The 20,727-nt window shown below is 37.9% G+C and overlaps 1 non-coding gene across 1 annotated transcript; it reads left to right on the top strand.

Moving 5' to 3' along the window:
* The first annotated feature begins 650 nt into the window (after positions 1–650).
* LOC112774363 (small nucleolar RNA R71) lies at positions 651–758 on the top strand. Its single transcript, XR_003188856.1, has one exon. It is a non-coding gene; the product is annotated as a small nucleolar RNA R71 (small nucleolar RNA).
* The last annotated feature ends 19,969 nt before the right edge of the window (positions 759–20,727 follow it).

The following is a 20,727-nucleotide window of genomic DNA, read 5'->3' as shown; positions in this document are numbered from 1 at the left end:
TCCAGATTTCTAATGGAGGACCTTGTTTCATTCATGAAACTTAAAGTGGCCTTAGATAGATCAGAGACTATATTTGCTAAGCTAGATGGATCCTGCTCAAGACTCTCTGTCTTTTGCTGAGTGGATGATGGGAAAGGCTTGCTATTGCTAAACCTGTTTCTTCCACCATTATTAAAGCCTTGTTGAGGCTTTTGTTGATCCTTCCATGAGAAATTTGGATGATTCCTCCATGAGGGATTATAGGTGTTTCCATAGGGTTCACCCATGTAATTCACCTCTGCTATTGCAGGGTTCTCAGGATCATAAGCTTCTTCTTCAGAAGATACCTCTTTAGTACTGTTGGATGATTCCTTCAATCCATTTAGACTCTGAGAGATCATATTGACTTGCTGAGTCAATATTTTATTCTGAGCCAATATGGCATTCAGAGTATCAATTTTAAGAACTCCCTTCCTCATAGGCGTCCCATTATTCACAGGATTCCTTTTAGAAGTGTACATGAACTGCTTATTTGCAACCATGTCAATGAGTTCTTGAGCTTCTGCAGGCGTTTTCTTTAGGTGAATGGATCCACCTGTAGAATGGTCCAGTGACATCTTTGATAACTCAGACAGACCATCATAGAATATATCCAGAATGGTCCATTCTGAAAGCATGTCAGAAGGACACTTTTTGGTCAGTTCCTTGTATCTCTCCCAAGCTTCATAGAGGGATTCACCTTCCTTTTGTCTGAAGGTTTGAATATCCACTCTAAGCTTACTAAGCTTTTGAGGAGGAAAGAACTTGGCTAAGAAAGTCGTGACCAGCTTATCCCAAGAGTTCAGGCTATCTTTAGGTTGAGAGTCCAACCATACTCTAGCTCTGTCTCTTACAGCAAACGGGAAAAGCATAAGCCTGTAGACCTCAGGATCAACCCCATTGGTCTTAACAGTATCACATATCTGCAAGAATTCAGTTAAGAACTGAAAAGGATCTTCGGATGGAAGTCCATGAAACTTGCAGTTCTGTTGCATCAGAGAAACTAATTGAGGTTTAATCTCAAAGTTGTTTGCTCCAATGGCAGGGATTGAGATGCTTCTTCCATGTAAATTGGAATTTGGTGCAGTAAAGTCACCAAGCATCTTCCTTGCATTGTTATTATTTTCGGCCATGTTTTCTTCTTTTTCGAAAATTTCTGTCAGATTTTCTCCAGAGAGTTGTGCTTTGGCTTCCCTTAGCTTCCTCTTCAGAGTCCTTTCAGGTTCAGGATCAGCTTCAACAAGAATGTTCTTATCCTTGTTCCTGCTCATATGAAAAAGAAGAAAACAGAAAAGAAAATATGGAATCCTCTATGTCACAGTATAGATATTCCTTTATGTGAGTAGAAGAAAATAGGAATAGAAGATGGAGAATCCAAACACAAGGGTGAGGATTTGATTTTTGAAAAAGATTTGAAAAAGATAGAGTTTTTAAAATGAAAATTTGATTTGACTCATAAGAAACAACTAGATTTTAAAAATTTTTGAAAAAGTCAACTCAAATTTTCGAATTTGATGAGTGAAAAAGGAAAAGATATATTTTTTATTTTTGAATTTTTAATGATGAAAGAGAAAAACAACCCAAAGACTCAATGCATGAAAGTTTTGGATCAAAACATGTGATGCATGCAAGAACACTATGAATGTCAAGATGAACACCAAGAACACTTTGAATGTGAAGATGAACACCAAGAACTTATTTTTGAAAAATTTTCAAGAAAAGAAAACATGCAAGACACCAAACTTAAAAATTTTTATTCTTTAGACATTAACAAATTGAAAATGCATATGAAAAACAAGAAAAGACACAAAACAAGAAAATATGAAGATCAAACAAGAAGAATGGCCAAGAACAACTTGAAGATCATGAAGAATGCAATGCATGAAATTTTCGAAAATAATTTTTAGAAAATTAAAAAGATGCAATTGACACTAAACTTAAAAGTTGACTCTAGACTCAAACAAGAAACACAAAATATTTTTGGTTTTATGATTTTATTAAATTTTTTTTTATTTTTCGAAAATTTATTTTAAGAAAAACAAAAACAAAGAAAAAATTTTTGAAAAAGTTTTTGAAAACCAAATAAAAGTTGAAACAAGAAGAAAATTACCTAATATGAGCAACAAGATGAACCGTCAGTTGTCCAAACTCGAACAATCCCTGGCAATGGCGCCAAACTTGGTGCGCAGAAATCGTGACGGTTCCATTCCTTGGTAACGGCACTGAAAACTTTATACGCACGTTCATAATCTTAATTCTTTGTCACAACTTCACACAACTAACCAGCAAGTGCACTGGGTCGTCCAAGTAATAAACCTTACGTGAGTAAGGGTCGATCCCACGGAGATTGTCGGCTTGAAGCAAGCTATGGTCACCTTGTACATCTCAGTCAGGCGGATTCAAATGGATATAGAGTTTTAATAATTAAAAGATAAATAAAATATAAACTAGGATAGAGATAGTTATGTAATTCATTGGTGAGAGTTTTAGATAAGCTTGCAGAGATGCTTTCGTTCCTCTGAACCTCTGCTTTTCTACTGTCTTCATCTAGCCATTCCTACTCCTTTCCATGGCAAGCTTTTATGTAGGGCATTACCATTGTCAATGGCTACATCCCATCCACTCTGTGAAAATGGTCCAATGCGCTGTCACTGCATGGCTAATCATCTGGCAGTTCTCGATCATACTGGAATAGGATTTACTATCCTTTTGCGTCTGTCACTACGCCCAGCACTCGCGAGTTTGAAGCTCGTCACAGCCATCCCTTCCCAGATCCTACTCGGAATACCACAGACAAGGTTTAGACTTTTCGGATCTCAAGAATGGCCATCCATGGGTTCTAACTTATACCACAAAGATTCTAATATCTCGGACTCGGTCCCCTGTATTAGATATCTAAGAGATACTCATTCTAGCTTGTTTGCATGTAGAACGGAAGTGTTTGTCAGGCACGCATTCATAGGTGAGAATGATGATGAGCGTCACATAATCATCACATTCATCATGTTCTTGGGTGGGAATGAATATCTTAGAGAAGGAATAAGCTTGAATTGAATAGAAAACAGTAGTACTTTGTATTAATTCATGAGGAACAACAGAGCTCCACACCTTAATCTATGGTGTGTAGAAACTCTACCATTAAAAATACATAAGTGATAAGGTCCAGGCATGGCCGAATGGCCAGCCCCCATGGTCTAAGAACTAAAACGTCCAGAGCCTTGAATACAGTAGTAAAAAGTCCTATTTATACTAAACTAGTTACTAGGGTTTACAGAAATGAGTAAATGATGCAGAAATCCACTTCCGGGGCCCACTTGGTGTGTGCTTGGGCTGAGCATTGAGCTTTACATGTGTAGAGGTCTTTCTTGGAGTTGAACGCCAGTTTGTAACCTGTTTCTGGCGTTTAACTCCACTTTGCAACCTGTTTCTAGCGTTTGACTCCAGAATGTAGCATGGAACTGGCGTTCAACACAAGTTTACATCATCTATACTAAATCAAAGTATAAACTATTATATATTTATGGAAAGCCCTGGATGTCTACTTTCCAACGCAATTGGGAGCGCGCTATTTGGAGTTCTATAGCTCCAGAAAATCCACTTTGAGTGTAGGGAGGTTAGAATCCAACAGCATTTGCAGTCCTTCTTCAACCTCTGAATCTGATTTTTGCTCAGGTCCCTCAATTTCAGCCAGAAAATACCTGAAATCACAGAAAAACACACAAACTCATAGTGAAGTCCAGAAATATGAATTTTAATTAAAAAACTAATAAAAATATACTAAAAACTAACTAAATTATATTGAAAACTATGTAAAAATAATGCCAAAAAGCGTATAAATTATCCGCTCATCAAAGCACAAAACATACATGGCAACCATTGCCAAAGCTTTGTCCTGTTTGACTCTTTCTCCTCCAAACACTCGAAATACCCATCAAGCTTCTACCTCTAGCGGTCTACCTTCTTAACCCCAACCAAACCCAAAGGGAAGCATTAATGCTATCACCCTTAGGAGTGGCACCAAATTAGATGAAGTTGGTCTCGAGCTTACAAGATTGAGCCAAAAGCCCCACAATGAAAAATGGTAGAAGCGGAAGTGGTGGGAGATGAGAAGGACAATGTTGCAAGAGGCGAGAAGGAACTATTAAAGGTCAAGGAGCCCAAAAGGAAGAACCCTCTTGAAGAGCCTACACCAATTCCTTTTCCAACGTTGGCTAAAAAGGCTAAGAAGCATGAAGACCTTGACCCTAATGTGGTAGAGATTTTTAAGAATGTAGAAGTTAACGTTCCTCTTTTTCAAGCCATCCAACAAGTTCCAAAGTACGCCAAATTCCTCAAGGATGTTTGCACCCACAAGGACAAAGATGGTGAGCTGAACAAAAGCCCGGTGAATGACTCTATCTCTTCTCTCATTCCGGAAAAATATAATGATCCCGGTCCTTATTTGGTAGCTTATGTGATTGGTGGCATAGAGTTCATGGATTGCATGTATGATTTGGGAGCTTGTCTAAGCATTATTCCCCTCCCTATCTATGAGAAGTTGAACTTGTCACCATTGAAGTGGTCCGGAGCATGATTTGTGTTGGCGGACAAAAGTATTGTGACGGTTGTAGGAATTGTGGAGAATGTATTGGTCAATATCCAAGGGTTGCTATTTTCGGTAGATTTTCATATCTTGGAAACCCCTCTAATTGATTCGGACAAGCCATCCTCTATTCTCCTTGAGAGACCATTTTTGATGACATCCGAATTCAAGTTAGATGCATTTTCGAGAGCTTACTCATTTGAGGCCGATGGGAAAATAATGAAGTTCACTTTGGATGGATCCAAGAAGCCCCCTCTTGAAGTCTACTCTATCTTTGGTTGTGACCTAATTGAAGATCAAGTGGTTGAGCCTAGCAAGGAGCATGAAGAAGAAAATGTTGTCAAGGAGCTTAAATCATTGGATCACACACAACCCAAGCATGCCAAGGAGTTGGAAATGTTCCTCCTTAGGGAGGTCCCAAACGTTGATCATTGAACTCATGCACGTCCAACTTAGGACGTTAAACCAAAGTGCTAGGTGGGAGACACCCCACTATGGTAACATTGTTCTAACCCTTCTCTTTTTGTTTATAGTTCTTTGACTTAATTGCTTTCTTTTGATATGATGCTTCACCTAGGATTCATTTAATCTTTGAGTTAGATAGGTTAATTTGATTATGGGTCATGAATGTTTGAATGTTTGTATGTTTAAGGTTGAAATTTTGATTGAGCTAACATTGAGTACCTTAGATTTTGAGAAATTTTTTTTTTGCAAAAACATGGCTTTGTGCGTGCGCACACAATCTCTATATTTCACGACCTACGTACGCACCCACTTGTGTATACGCACACTAGCCTGCGTGCCTTCTGTTAACAGTGCTCGCACAACTTGTGCGTGGGCGCTCCCCTGTTTTTCTTGTGCTATGTGCATACACACTTTCTTGTGCATACGCACGCGAACCTCTTTTTGCGCACTCTATGCGAGCGCACAGCCTTGTGCGTCCACACACCAGCTAGCACACCCTCTGCTGGGAGCACGGGCACGCCATGTGCATATGAACCCTGCCCGTGTGCACGCACACATGAGCCTTCCGCAAGTAAAAAAAATTTTAGTCATCTGTGCGGGCGCACAACTTTGTGCATCCGCACACCTTGATACACCCCCTCTGCTGGGAGCGTTCGCACGCTATGTGCATCCGCATCCCCCTCTATTTCGCTTCCTGTGCATGTGCAAGGACCTGTGTGCGCATAGGCGTCTATCCGGGCATTAATCAGGGCAAAAACCCTGTTCAGCCAACAACTTCTTTCTTTCTTCTTCTCCATTGCTGCTGTACTGCCCTACCTAGACCCCTTCCGGCAACCCTGTTAGCAGTGCCCTGCCGTCGTCAGCTACCGCCACCTCTCTTTCTCTCTCTTCTTTCTTTCTTTTTTCTTCCTTTCTTTCTTCTTTTTCTATTTTCTTTCTCTACCACCAGTGAGTTCCCCGCCCTTCGAGGAACTCTGGTGTGTCTCCAGGGAAGCAAACTGCCGTGAACTCGCAGTGGCTATCACAAGTGCCACTGTTTCATCTTCTCATCTTGCTTTCTTCATCCTTTCATTTTCATGTTTTTATTTCTTTTTCATGTTAAATTTTGAGCTTGCTTTAACTTTATTTGAATGAATTAGATTGAGTTTATTGCTTTCTTTAGTTATCTTTGTATTACAAGTGTTTGATCTCTGAATTGATGGGTTGTTATTGATTGAATATGAGCTTAAATGTGATAAATTTGCACAATGCACATTAAGTGTTCGATGGAATGCCTAAGTCAACTTTTTGTTTGATTCATATGAAATGGCCATCATATGCTCATAACTTATCTCTTGTTTGGCATATTCTATGATTTGTGCAACTTCAAATATGATTTTTTATGATGATCAACTTGAAATTACCAATGCATTCCTTTGTTCTTGAACTTGAAGTTCCAAACACCCATGTATTACATGATTTTTGTTCCTTTGTTAATGGGTGACTTGTTTATGAATGCATTGATCTTAATTGAATTCAATTTTTCATTGTTCATCATGGAAATTGAATTGAGTAATCACATTACAAGTGTTCATTCCTTGATGTCTTGATCAAACATCTTTTGCTCTAACTTAGCACATTGTTTATGTGATTCTCACACCTTCGGGATTAACAAATGACACTTCACTTTGCTTAAAATGGTTATTGTTGTTATGCACCCATTTTAATAATGAACTTTTATGTCTATAACCCCAATACCCATTGCCTCAAAGAATTCAATTAAGTCATTTTGTGCTTGCTTAAAGTTTCTTCCATCTTCATTCTTTAGACTTACAACTTAAGCACTTGATTGAGAAACATTAAGCATGGATTGTTTAGTAGTGTGATTGCCGTTTTAACCAGCCGGTGTGTTTGTTCTAATCACGCGCACTCTCGGAATGCACACATTGTCTTCGCTTAAACCACACTATTTCAGAAAAGCTTCTCAATTAAGAATTTTAATTCTTCTCTACAGTGTTTGTGCTTCCTCATTGATCTTGTTTTGCGATTACAATATGATCTTGAAATCTATTTCTTTATCTCTCCTTTTTAGGATGCACAAAAAAGGCAAAGCGCTGGTTGATAAACCCCATTTTTAGGGTTTATTTTGTGCTTAATCTAGTGGATTTTATCCATTATTCTCACACTTATTCATACAATTCGCATGTTTTACGTTTTCCTTCCTGATTTTGTGCTATGATTGAAAACATGCTTCTTTGGCCTTATATTTGCTAATATTAATCCTCTCTTATTACCATTAGATGCCATGATATATGCGTTAAGTGATTTCAGGGATTACAGGGCAGGAATGGCTTAGAGGATGGAAAGGAAGCATGCAAAAGTGGAAGGAATACAAGAAACTGAAGGAACTGCTAAAGCTGTCCAGCCTGACCTCCTGGTACTAAATCAACCATAACTTAAGCTACAAAGGTCCAAATGATGCAGTGCCTGTTGTGTTGGAAAGCTAACTTTCGGGGCTTTGCAACGATATATAATTTGTCATAGCTACCCCAAAGCCAGGTGGCGCGCACACGTGGATCACGCGGACGCGTGACCTGGCAAAAACCCAATCCACGCTAACACGTAGACGACGCGTACGCGTGACTTTGCAGCGACCTGTACGTACCAGAAATTGCTGGGGGCGATTTCTGGGCTATTTTTGACCCAATTTTTGGCCCAGAAAACAAATATTAGAGGCTATAAAGTGGGAGAATGCATTCATTCATCAACACAAATTTCATATTCACAATTTTAGGTTTTAGATGTAGTTTCTAGAGAGAGAGGCTCTCTCCTCTCTCTTAGGATTTAGGATTTAGGATTTCTCTTAATTTTAGGATTGCTTTTTCATTCTAGGTTCAATGTTCCTTTAATTTATGTTCTCTTCTACTTTTATTTACTCTATTACTTTAGTTGCTCTATTTCACTTGGTAATTATTTATGTTGCCAAATTGGCTTATGGATTCCTATGTTTAATTTGATTTAATACAATTCGAGGTATTTCAGATTTATGATATTTTAAGCTTTAATTGATGAAAAGGCATTTTTATTCGAGTATATTTTCTCCCTTTTTGGCTTTGGTTGAGTAATTGGTGACACTTGAGTTGTCAAACTCAGCTGTTGATTGAAAATTGGAATTTGCTGATTGATTTGGATCCCTCTAAAGCTAGTCTTTCCATAGGAGTTGACTAGGACTTGAGGAATCAAATTTATTAGTCCACTTGACTTTCCTTTATTTAGTAAGGGTTAACTAAGTGGGAGCATTAAACAATTCTCATCACACCTGATAAGGATAACTAGGATGGGATTTCCAGGTCTCATACCTTGCCAAGAGTTTTTCTAATTAATAATTTATTTTCTTCCAATTAATCATTCTTTCATTTAAGGCTTTTTAATTTAATTACATAAAATCTCTTGTTAATTTTCATTGCTTTAATTTATAATTATTTATTTACCTATTGCCTAAACTCAACATTCCCCAGAAAACTCATAACCAATAATAAATCATACTTTCCTGCAATTCCTTGAGAAGACGACCCGAGGTTTAAATACTTCGGTTATAAATTTTATTGGGTTTTGTTACTTGTGACAACCAAAACTTTTGTACATAAGGATTCTCTGTTGGTTTGGAAACTTTACTGACAGAAGTCCGTTCGTCAAAATGGCGCCGTTGCCGGGGAATTGCAAACGTGTGCCTTATTATTGGTTATTGTAAATATTTTATTTTTCTTGTTTATTTGTTTTTATTTTTGTTTTTAATTTTCATTAGCTACTATGAGTTCTCACCCCCGTCGCTTTGAGTTTGGTTCTAATGTTGTTGAAAGGAATGGAAGCTATAATAGGAACATGCATCAAGGTCGAAACAACCACAGATGGAAGGAGCCACGAGGATCTGATCAACCCTTTCAACAACAACACCTTTCAAGATACCATGGACAACGACCATCCTATAATGCATGCTAGGACAATAGTTATGGTGGACCCCTTCGTGACAAACCACCTCCACCAAATTACTATGGTCAAGAGCCATTCCGAGGTGCGTACCAAGATGATAGATATGGTGGACCCCCTTGTAGTTACCAATGAGCCCCATCATATGCCAATGAACCACCTCCTCAATATAGCTTTAAACCACCTTACTCACAAGCCACCTATAACCATTCACCTCCATGTGACCCTAACCTTTATCCACCCTAATTCTAATCCAATTACTCCCAAGAACCAGCACTTCTATATGCACCATGTCCATATCCATCGACCCAAGAATCACAGGCTCGCCTCAAGGAAACAGTAAACCAATTTCATGCAACCGTTCATCAACTAGAGCAAGCAATAAATCAATTACCTTCTAGACGTTCGGACACTCAAGGAACCCAATGGCTTCATGTGGAGAATCTAATGAAGAACGTTGCATGAAGGAGACACTAGAAACTTTGGTGGACAGTAAGGAGAATGACTTTGTACTAGAACAAGTGGAGGAAGCCGGGATTATTGAAGAGGAAGAAGTGGTCGAAGACTTAGGAGATGCAGAACGTCCATGGGAAAGACCAGTCATAGAACCCCCTTCTAATGAGTTTGAATTTGTTGTTGAGGAGGGTGTACAACCTCCAAGGCATATCATGGTTGAAGACATTGAAGGGGATGATCAGGAGATGGATTCAATCATTGATGAATTCTTATCTACATTTGAATCCTCTCCCATTGGACTTGACATGGAGATCAAAGAAGAAGAAGCACAACCTCCCATGCCATTGGTGAACAATGAAGAAGAGATCAAATTGGAAGAAAGCTACCAAGAGGAAGAGGTTGAAATTGAAGAAGCTTGCAAGGAGGTGGAAGTTGTCAAGGAAGAAATCAAGGGAATGGAGCTAGAAATCACCTTGCCAAAGCTGTTGTAGACCTATCCCCCAAAGCCATCACCATCCATCCCTTCATTCAAGTGGGTAAATCTCTCATCTCTAAACTTAATTAGCCCACTTGAATATGCTTTGCTTGAGACGAATGGGCAACTTAGAACTCTTTGTGGCTATAAGAGTAAGAGGGAGATGGTTAGTGGTAAGAAATGTCATGCAAGGTTCAATATGGTTGCATGCTCCAAATTAAAGTACAAAGGTTGGTACAATTCTCAATTGAATAGGTCTAGGAAGCTGTTTGGATGCCTCAGTGAGAATTCAGATTGCTTACCACCCAGTTGGAACAAAGATGATCAACAAGAAGACGGGTGTAAAAGCAAGGTCTGGGATCCTGGAATTCATTCCAACAATCAACACTCTTGGGCCTTGTCACTTGCTTCAACTTGCTTGAAGACTTTATGAGTCTAATTTGGGACCCCGGAGGTTACTGGAAGTACAAACATTGGTGGAGATTCCTGGATGAGTTCAAGCACAAGCCACCATAACAAGGAGCTCACTAAACGTCCAACTTAAGGACTTAAACTAAAAGTGCTAGGAGGGAGACAACCCACCATGGTATATTCTTTCCTTTTTGTTCTTAGTTTTATTTTATTTTATTTTTCATTCGTGTTCATTCATAATTTCTGCATAGTCATCTGCATTCTGCATTTTGCATTTTGCATTCTGCATACTGCATAAAAAAAAAGCGTCTCACGCGTGCGCATGAACCACGTGCTTGCATCACATGTGACGCTAAACCTTACAGAGAGTTGTGCGGGAGCGTGGCTGGAGGCGTGTCTCAGGCACAAACACGCCCACGCGAACGCATCCCTGAATCGTCTGTGTCAATTGCAAAATCATCTTTCCATGCGTACACGTCACCCACGCATATGCGTGACCCTACAAATCGGCGTAAAGAGGTGTCAGGCCGAAAGTTGTGCTGGCCTGGTGCGGGCACTGTGCTCAAGGCATAAAATCACCCACGCATACGCATTCCTGATGCATGCGCGCCATTTTTAAATTCTGACCACCCACGCGTACGCGTGGGCGACGCTTATGCGTCATATGGTTTATGCAGTTTTCACGCACACACGTGCCCTGCGCGCGCGCGTCACTTCCCGTTTTTAATTTCCCTCCCTTTTATTCTATCTTCTCTTCTTTTTTCTTCCTCCTTTCTTACTTTTTTCTTCTTCATCTCTTTAAATTCTCATCCTTCTTCACTTTCATTCTATTTTACTTAATTTATTTGCATACTTTTATTCATTACATTTTAATTTTGTGCATATTTTTATTTTTTCTAAATTTATTATTTTTCCATTGGTGTTAAATTTTCTCATTCAACTGTTACATCTTTTCTGGTATTATTTTGGTGCTTAGTGACTTGTATTACACTGTTGGATGATATTAATTATCTGTCAATGCCAATCTTTTATGATACCTGTATTCCTTTTGCATTGACATGAATTTATACTGCTTTTTCCCCATTACTGCAATTTTTGCACTATCGATATGCCATTTGCTTCCACTATTTTCTCACTTGCATGTTGTAGCTACCATGTAATTGAGACCCTTATTATTTGGCATTAACACCCATATTTTATTTGTTTTCTATCTTTGTTTCTGGGTTACTTTTCTTCTTTTCCTCTTCTTTCAGGATGGCCACCGGAAAAGGAAAGGAAAAGAACTTCTCAATGGGGCGACAGACAAGTCCATTTGCACATTCTTTGGAGAAAAAGCATCAGTTAGAGCAGCCCGTCCACTTGTACATCTTAGCATGCACCGAGGACGGTGCAATCTTTAAGTGTGGGGAGGTCGATATCGACTTCTGTGGGTTAGTTATTTTCTTCTCAACACCAATATTTTATTTTCTTTGTTAGTTCATTGTTGCATTTGCATGTTTGATTGCATATTTGTTTGATTTTGTGCATATCTTACCACCACTTAGTTAAAGTAATATTTTCTTTTTCAAGAAACCTTTTATAACATTTCACTAATTTGATTTAAAATTTTTGATAAACTTGTTTGAAGGAATATTATACTGGAACATGATTTAGAGCTCGAACACACAAAACCTGTGAGATTCTTGAGCTTATTTGAATTGGTTGTATTTTATCAACCAATATTTTATTTTTGGTGTGTGTTGTTTTCTCTAAAATTGTGATCTTTGTCTTGCTTAATTCTATATTTCCATGGTTTGATGTATGCATGCACTTATATGATTGAGGCCTTTGTTTCACTAAGCTTACATACCCATATGGCCTTAACCTTTTCATTATCCTTTGTAAACCAATGTTGAGCCTTTTAACCCCTTTTATTCTTTACTTTAGCTCATCACTAACTCTAAGCGGAAAATAATAATGTCCTTAATTTGAATCCTTGGTTAGCTTAGAATAGTGAGAGTATGCATGATTTAAGTGTGGAGAAATTGGGTTTAGAAACATTTGATTTGAGAATTAAGTATTTAAACTTCTTTATGAAAATGTGAAAGAAATGCTTAAGACATGTTCATGCATTCAATAATTTAATCATATGCATTGAGAAAAAAAATAAAATAAAATAAAATAAAATAAAAAGAAAGAAAAAAAAGAAAAAAATAAAGGAGAAAAAGAAAAAAAAAAGAGCAAATAATAAAAGGGGATAAAATGCCCCAAAGTAAATGGTGATAGCAATGCATATGTACTGTACTCAAATCAGGATGCATGAATATGTGGAAAACATGGTTAATTGACAGTTAGGTTTTGTATTGTGATTACATGGATTGTCTTAAGTTAGATGGAAAGTTTAGGTTAATTAAGGATTCAGATTTTAGTCCACTTGACCAAATACAATCCTACCTTGACTCTGACCCCATTACAACCCTTAAAAGACCTTTTGATATGTGTATTTGTGCATCAAATTTGTGTTGATTGGTAGAATAAAAGTAAGCCATAGAAAGCAAGGTTAGTTAAGAATTGAGAGAGTCGAACCTTAAACACCTGAGCGGTTAGAGTGCATATATTTCCAGTGAGGGTTCGATGCTCGATTCTTTGTTCCGGGCTTTCATGAGCTATTTTCTTCTGCAAGTTCACTTGTACTTTATTTTGTGATTTGAATTAGTGAAATCCAGTTCATATTTGTTCTTGAAAGATTTATTTACTTTTCACCAAGTAGGTAAAAGCATTTTGCATGTAGTTGCATTCATATAGATAGGTTGCATTTCATACATTCTACCATTCCTCCTCACTCCTTTATAGCTTCTCTTGAGCTTAGCATGAGGACATGCTAATGTTTAAGTGTGGGAAGGTTGATAAACCCCATTTTTAGGGTTTATCCTATCCTTAATCTAGTGGATTTTATCCATTATTCTCACACTTATTCATACAATTCGCATGTTTTACGTTTTCCTTCTTGATTTTGTGCTATGATTGAAAACATGCTTCTTTGGCCTTATATTTGCTAAAATTAATCCTCTCTTATTACCATTAGATGCCATGATATGTGCGTTAAGTGATTTCAGGGATTACAGGACAGGAATGGCTTAGAGGATGGAAAGGAATCATGCAAAAGTGGAAGGAATACAAGAAACTGAAGGAACTGCTAAAGCTGTCCGGCCTGACCTCCTAGTACTAAATAAACCATAACTTGAGCTACAGAGATCCAAATGATGCGGTTCCAGTTATGTTGGAAAGCTAACATCTGGGACTTCACAACGATATATAATTTGCCATAGCTACCCTGAAGCCAAGCGACGTGCACGCGTGGATCACGCGGATGCGTGACCTGGCAAAAACCCAATCCATGCTAACGCGTGGATGACGCGTACGCGTGACTTTGCAGCGACCTGTACATACCAGAAATTGTTGAGGGTGATTTCTGGGCTATTTTTGACCCAGTTTTCGGCCCAAAAAACACAGATTAGAGGCTATAAAGTGGGGAAATACATTCATTCGTTAACACAACTTTTTTATTCACAATTTTAGGTTTTAGATGTAGTTTCTAGAGAGATAGGCTCTCTCCTCTCTCTTAGGATTTAGGATTTAGGATTTCTCTTAATTTTAGGATTGCTTCTTCATTCCAGGTTCAATGTTCCTTTAATTTATGTTCTCTTCTACTTTTATTTACTCTATTACTTTAGTTGCTCTATTTCACTTGGTAATTATTTATGTTGCCAAATTGGCTTATGGATTCCTATGTTTAGTTTGATTTAATACAATTCGAGGTTTTCAGATTTATGATATTCTTAGCTTTAATTTATGAAAAGGCATTTTTATTAGAGTAGATTTTCTCCCTTTTTGGCTTTGGTTGAGTAATTAGTGACACTTGAGTTGTCAAACTCAGCTGTTGATTGAAAATTGAATTTGCTGATTGATTTGGATCCCTCTAAAGCTAGTCTTTCCATAGGAGTTGACTAGGACTTGAGGAATCAAATTGATTAGTCCACTTGACTTTTCTTTATTTAGTAAGGGTTAACTAAGTGGGAGCAATAAACAATTCTCATCACACCTGATAAGGATAACTAGGATGGAATTTCCAGTTTTCATACCTTGCCAAGAGTTTTCTAATTAATAATTTATTTTCTTCCAATTAATCATCCTTTTGTTTAAGGCTTTTTAATTTAATTACATAAAATCTCTTGTTAATTTTTATTGCTTTAATTTATAATTATTTATTTGCCCATTGCCCAAACTCAACATTCCCCAAAAAACTCATAACCAATAATAAATCATACTTTCCTACAATTCCTTGAGAAGACGACCCGAGGTTTAAATACTTCGGTTATAAATTTTTATTGGGTTTTTTACTTGTGACAACCAAAATTTTTGTACGAAAAGATTCTCTGTTGGTTTAGAAACTATACTTACAATGCGATTATTCTTATAAAAATTCTTTACTGACAGAAGTCCGTTCGTCACCGGTTCCACAACCGGTGGACCCGGAGAATACTCTTATGTGTCCTTCCTATCGTCAGAGCGACGAACCGGACACCTTTGCCAATCAAAGAGCCGACTTCCAATATTCTAAGCTTGAAAAAAAAGCAATCCATTGGGAGCGAAAGCTCAAGATTCCAGACAAATATGCAGTGCACATCCATGAAAGGATTGCCTCACTTCATTGGGGATTCCTTGAACAAGACCCCATTGAGGTAAATGAGTCCATGGTGTAGGAGTTTTATACGAACTAACAAGCTTGGGAAGAGGAGACTGTATTCCTCTGAGGGAAGATGTTGGATACTTCCAGCAAAGCTTTTGAAGCTCTTCTAAAGATTCCCCACATTCCACCTACTATGGATTCTTACTCAAGAATCAAAGCGGATGTGTTTAAGGGGAGGATGTCCTTGGCTCCGATTCTGAAGAAAATCGGTCGTCCCGGTGCAAGTTGGGAATATAGCAAGGGAGAAAAAGCTGTTCCCGCTAGCATTGCTTATTCCAATTACATACTTTTCAGCACCCATGCTACCCATATTTGACTCAAGATCGCTATATTGCTTTGGGATATCATGGAAGGCAAGAAGATAGCTATCTTGCCTTTGATTCACATATCGATGTGGAAGGTGATCCAACGGAGGAAAATCAACATTCCCTTTCCATCACTTGTGATGCGATTTGCTACATTAGCGGGGGTAGAGAGTCGACCTACGGACATCATGTTCAAGATCCCAACTGGTAACCAATTCATTCCACGTGAAGATTTAGATGGATCCACAAAGAGGACACCCTCCAAGAGGAAAGCCCTTGAGCCATCATCATTAGCACCACTAACTTCATTAACTCCACTACCTTTTCTGCGGTCTCTTCCAGACATTGTACAAGACATGTTGCTTGATATCAGCCACATGGAGCGACTTGAGTGCAAGCGGTTCAAATGGATAGCGGCAAGACTAGATAGAAGAAACCCTGGCCCAATTCTAACAGTCTCACTTGAGTTGGATGTGGAGGAAGACAGTAAAAATGATCAACCCATGCTCCAGTACCCACTAGCTAAAGGTGGAGCCCCCTAGTTTTCTACCTCCCGGATTATGAGCATGCACAGAGGACCGTGCATTAATTATGTGTGGGGGAGGATTGACAACTTTGAGGGGGGTAAAATTCTTTTCTTAGACACTTTGCAATAACTTCTAGTCTTTTTCTTCATTTTTGCAATTTTGTTCTTAGTGCATTTTGCTTGGTTTGTTTGTATATATTTCTTTAGTGCTTATAGTTTTATAGTAGTAAATATTTGCATGTTGCATGGTAGAGTAAATAAGTTTGGTAAAATAACAAGAAATTTTCATGAAATCTCTTTTAGGGCATGCCATTGATTGAATTTGAAAATTTGTTTTTCAACTTGCTTGAAGTATTCCTTTCATAGAACATAGAAAAAGAGCTAGAACAACATACCTAGTGAGATTTGAGCTCTAATGGATGGTTGCACATTTTCAACCATAAAGTTTGTTCTTGTGTGTTATACTCCTTTTTTATTGTGATCTTAGATTTGCTTGAATCTTTATGTCCTATATTTGGTGTTTGAATGCATTTAGTATGATTGAGGCCATTTTTGATATTGAACTCACTAACCCATATGGCCAATCCCTACATTCACCTTTGTAACCCTCTTTTTTGAGCCTTTAAATCCCCTTTTATTCTGATTCTAAGCACATTATTCTTCCTAAAATGAAAAACCATTGATGTCCTTGGATTGCTTCTTTGATTATCTTGGGTGGAGTAGTGTGTGTTACTCAAAGTATGGGAAAAAATTGTTGGGAGACATTGGTGATGAAGTTACATGGGACATTCATTGTGAAAATTTGGAAAATGGGTAAACACTCATGCATTCATTGTTCAAGACATATGCATCTCTTGTTGACAAAAACAAGGAAATTTTGATTTTGTATTTAAAAAAAAATCAAATCTTGTGCATAGTAGCATATGAATTAAAAAGGTAAATAAAGGATGCATATGTTTGTATTGTGGAAAGAAAATGCACAAGTAAATGTGAGAAAGGGGATAAAAGGGAAGTTAGGTTATTTTGCTATGTATACATAGGGTGATATAGGATTAGGTGGAACACTTGAGCTAATCAAAGATCTAATTCACTAAGTCCACAGATGAATCCATATTTGACGATATATTTTGGTTTGATTTGAATGGATTTCATCACTTAAACCCACATTTATTCATCCAAATAGCATGCTTTTGTTTTCTCTCCCTTAATTGAGCCTAATTCTGAAAACATATTATTTTGTGCTTAATTTAATAACTTTTATCCCACTTTTATTTCATTCGATGCCTTGATGGTTTTGATGAGTGATTTCAGGTATAATAGGTTGGAATGGCTTGATAAGAGTGGAAGAAGAGCATGCAAGAGGGAGAAAACATGAAAAAAACAAAGGAGAAGCACACATTGGAGTGTGCGTACACACAACCCACTGTGTGTATGCACAAGAACCACACAGCCATGTGTGCGTACGCACAAGAAGAAATTCAGCATGTGTGCGTACGCACACGTCCCAGCACGTGACTCACTTAATGGAAATCGCTGGGGGTGATTTCTCGGCTTCCAGAGCCCAGTTTTTGGACTTTCTAAAGATGATTCTTCCTATATCAAGGAAGGCCTCACCCCATGTGAAGAGGGGGCTGGAGGGGAGAAATTAGGGTTAGTTTATGATAAGCGAATAATTTATACGCTTTTTGGCATTGTTTTTAGGTAGTTTTTAATATGTTTTAGTTACTTTTTGTTATATTTTTATTAGTTTTTATGCAAAAATCACATTTCTGGACTTTACTATGAGTTTGTGTGTTTTTCTGTAATTTCAGGTATTTTCTGGCTGAAATTGAGGGACCTGAGTAAAAATCTGATTCAGAGGCTGAGAAAGGACTGCAGATGCTGTTGCATTCTGACCCTCCTGCACTCGAAGTAGATTTTCTGGAGCTATAGAAGCCCAATTGGTGCACTCTCAATTGCCTTGGAAAGTAAACATCTTGGGCTTTCTAGAAATATTTAATAGTTCATACTTTGTCCAAGATTTGATGACCCAAACTGGCATTCAAACGCCAGCCAGAGACCCTTTTATGGCGTAAAACGCCAGAACTGGTACCAGAACTGGAGTTAAACGCCCAAACTGGCATCCAAGCTGGCGTTTAACTCCAAAAAAGGCCTATACACGTGTAAAGCTCAATGCTCAGCCCAAGCACACACCAAGTGGGCCCCGGAAGTGGATTTCTGTACTCTTTGTACTTAGTTACTCATTTTCTGTAAACCTAAGTTACTAGTTTAGTATAAAAACTACTTTTAGAGATTCATTTTGGGAACGTATGACATTTTACATCTCATATTGTATCTTCTACAGCATGAGTCTCTAAACCCCATAGGTAGGGGTGAGGAGCTCTGCTGTGTCTCAATGGATTAATGCAATTACTATTGTTTTCTTTTCGATCACGCTTGATTCTGTTCTAAGATACTCACTCGTACTTCAATATAAAGAATATGATGATCCGTGACACTCATCATCATTCTCAACTTTATGAACGCATGCTTGACAACCACTCCCGTTCTATCTGAGTTCAACGTAGTCATTAGGCGACAGCTTGAGTACGTATCTCTTGGGTCTCTGTTTCACAGATTTGACTTGCCTCTCCTGACAACAGAGCATTCGAATCCATGAGATTAGAACCTTCGTGGTAGAGGCTAGAACCAATTGGTAGCATTCCTGAGATCTGGAAAGTCTAAATCTTGTCTATGGTATTCCGAGTAGGATCTGGGATGGGATGACTGTGACGAGCTTCAAACTCACGAATGTTGGGTGCAGTGACAGTGTGCAAAAAGATAGAGAGATCCTATTCTGACACAAGTGAGAACCGATAGATGATTAGCCGTGCGGTAGGTGTGCCTGGTATTTTCATCCGAGACGAGAGATCCGACAGTTGATTAGCCGTACAGAAACCGTACCTGGACCATTTTCACTGAGATGACGGATGCTAGCCATTGACAACGGTGATCCACCAACATACAGCTTGCCATGGAAGGAAGCCATGCGTGTTTGGAGAAGAAAACAATAGGAAAGCAGAGATTCAGACGACAGAGCATCTCTGGAACCTGAACCTGTTCCTCATTACTGAATCACAAGTATCATTCATTTCATGTTATTTACTTTTCATAAACAAAATCATTTTTATCACTAATCTCCTGACTAAGATTTACAAGATAACCATAGTTTGCTTCAAGCCAGCAATCTCCGTGGGATGGACCTTTACTCACGTAAGGTATTACTTGGACGACCCAGTGCACTTGCTGGTTAGTTGTGCGGAGTTGCAAAGGTGTGATTGCAATTCCGTGCACCAGTTTAGCATTATGTAGGTTATTTTCTAGAGAGAGAAGCTCCCCCTTCTCTCTAGAACTAGGGTTTCTTAGTTTAATTTCTTGTAATTTCTATGTTTAATTCTTGTTTTCATCTAGTTCTTCTATCTTTCTTTATTTTATTGTCTTAATTTCCTTATGTTATATTGTTAATTTCTCATTTTCCTTGCTTTTTATGTTAATGCACACTCTTGTTATTTTAATTTACATTTAATGCAATTTATGTTTTCATGTCATTTATTGCTTTATTGAGTTGCTATCTTTACCTTCCTTGCTTGGTAGTTGTAGCATTTATTATTTCTTGTCATTTTATCATGCTTTCTTTTCATGCCCACCAAGTGTTTGACAAAATGCTTGGTTGGGTTTTTGCCTAGTTTTTCACACTCTTAGTTGGAAAATTGGGTGATTGGGTGAAATTGAGTTGTGGATGTCCATTCCGCATTGTGTGAAGATTGTTAATTGGTTTGGTTTCCCTTGACTCTAAGTGACCCACTAGTGTTGACTAAGACTTAGGAATTGGAATCAATTATGACCTTTTGACTTATCCTCGACGTAGGGTTGACTAATTGGAATTAATTCACACACAATTACCATGTTTGTGGTCCATAACTAGGATAGGAATCCTTAATTATCCACTTCTTTCCAAGAGTCCTTTTTGTCATTTAATTTCCATTTGCATTGCCTTTACTTGCTTTCATTTAATTTCATGCATCTTTATTTTATTGTCATTTACATTTCTTGCCTCTTACAATCAAAAATCCAAAAATCAACCATAGCCAATGATATGACATTTCATTGCAACTCCTAGGGAGAACGACCCGGGAGTTCAATACTCTTGGTTTATAATTGTGTTTTGTATTTTGACTCATCTTTAGGATTTGAACTTTGATTGTGAGAGTTTATTGTAGGTTTTGACTATGCTACTAACGAAGTGATTCTTATTTTGATTAAAATCCAAACCCAACACTAAATTCTCATTAATCAAATTGGCGCTGTTGCCGGGGAGTTGCAATGGTGTTGTGTTATTGGCTATTGTTAATATGTGAATATGTGAATATTTTATTTTTGGTTGATTGTACATATGTTGCTTGCTTTTGGTTAATGTTAATATGTTAATATGTGAATATGTGAATATCTTGCTTATGTTGATATGTTGATATGTGAATATATTGCTTTTTGGTTGCTATTGTGAATATGTTGATATTGTGAATATGTTTTTATTGTTTGCTTTTTGTTTTTCTTGTTGGGAGCTCATAGCTTGTTGGACACTCCATCCAAGCATTGGTACAATCAATTGGGAATTTTGGAGATTCAGGCATTGTTGGAAGCTCCAAGATGAATATAAGCACAAGTTTCCATTAGAGCTCTCCATAAGTCCAACTTAAGGACATTAAACCAAAGTGCTAGGTGAGAGACACCCCACCATGGTAACATTGTTCTTAC

Source organism: Arachis hypogaea, chromosome 18 (genome assembly GCF_003086295.3).
Source record: "Arachis hypogaea cultivar Tifrunner chromosome 18, arahy.Tifrunner.gnm2.J5K5, whole genome shotgun sequence".
NCBI classification, from domain to species: Eukaryota; Viridiplantae; Streptophyta; class Magnoliopsida; order Fabales; family Fabaceae; genus Arachis; species Arachis hypogaea.
This window is presented reverse-complemented; position numbering and strand designations above follow the sequence as displayed.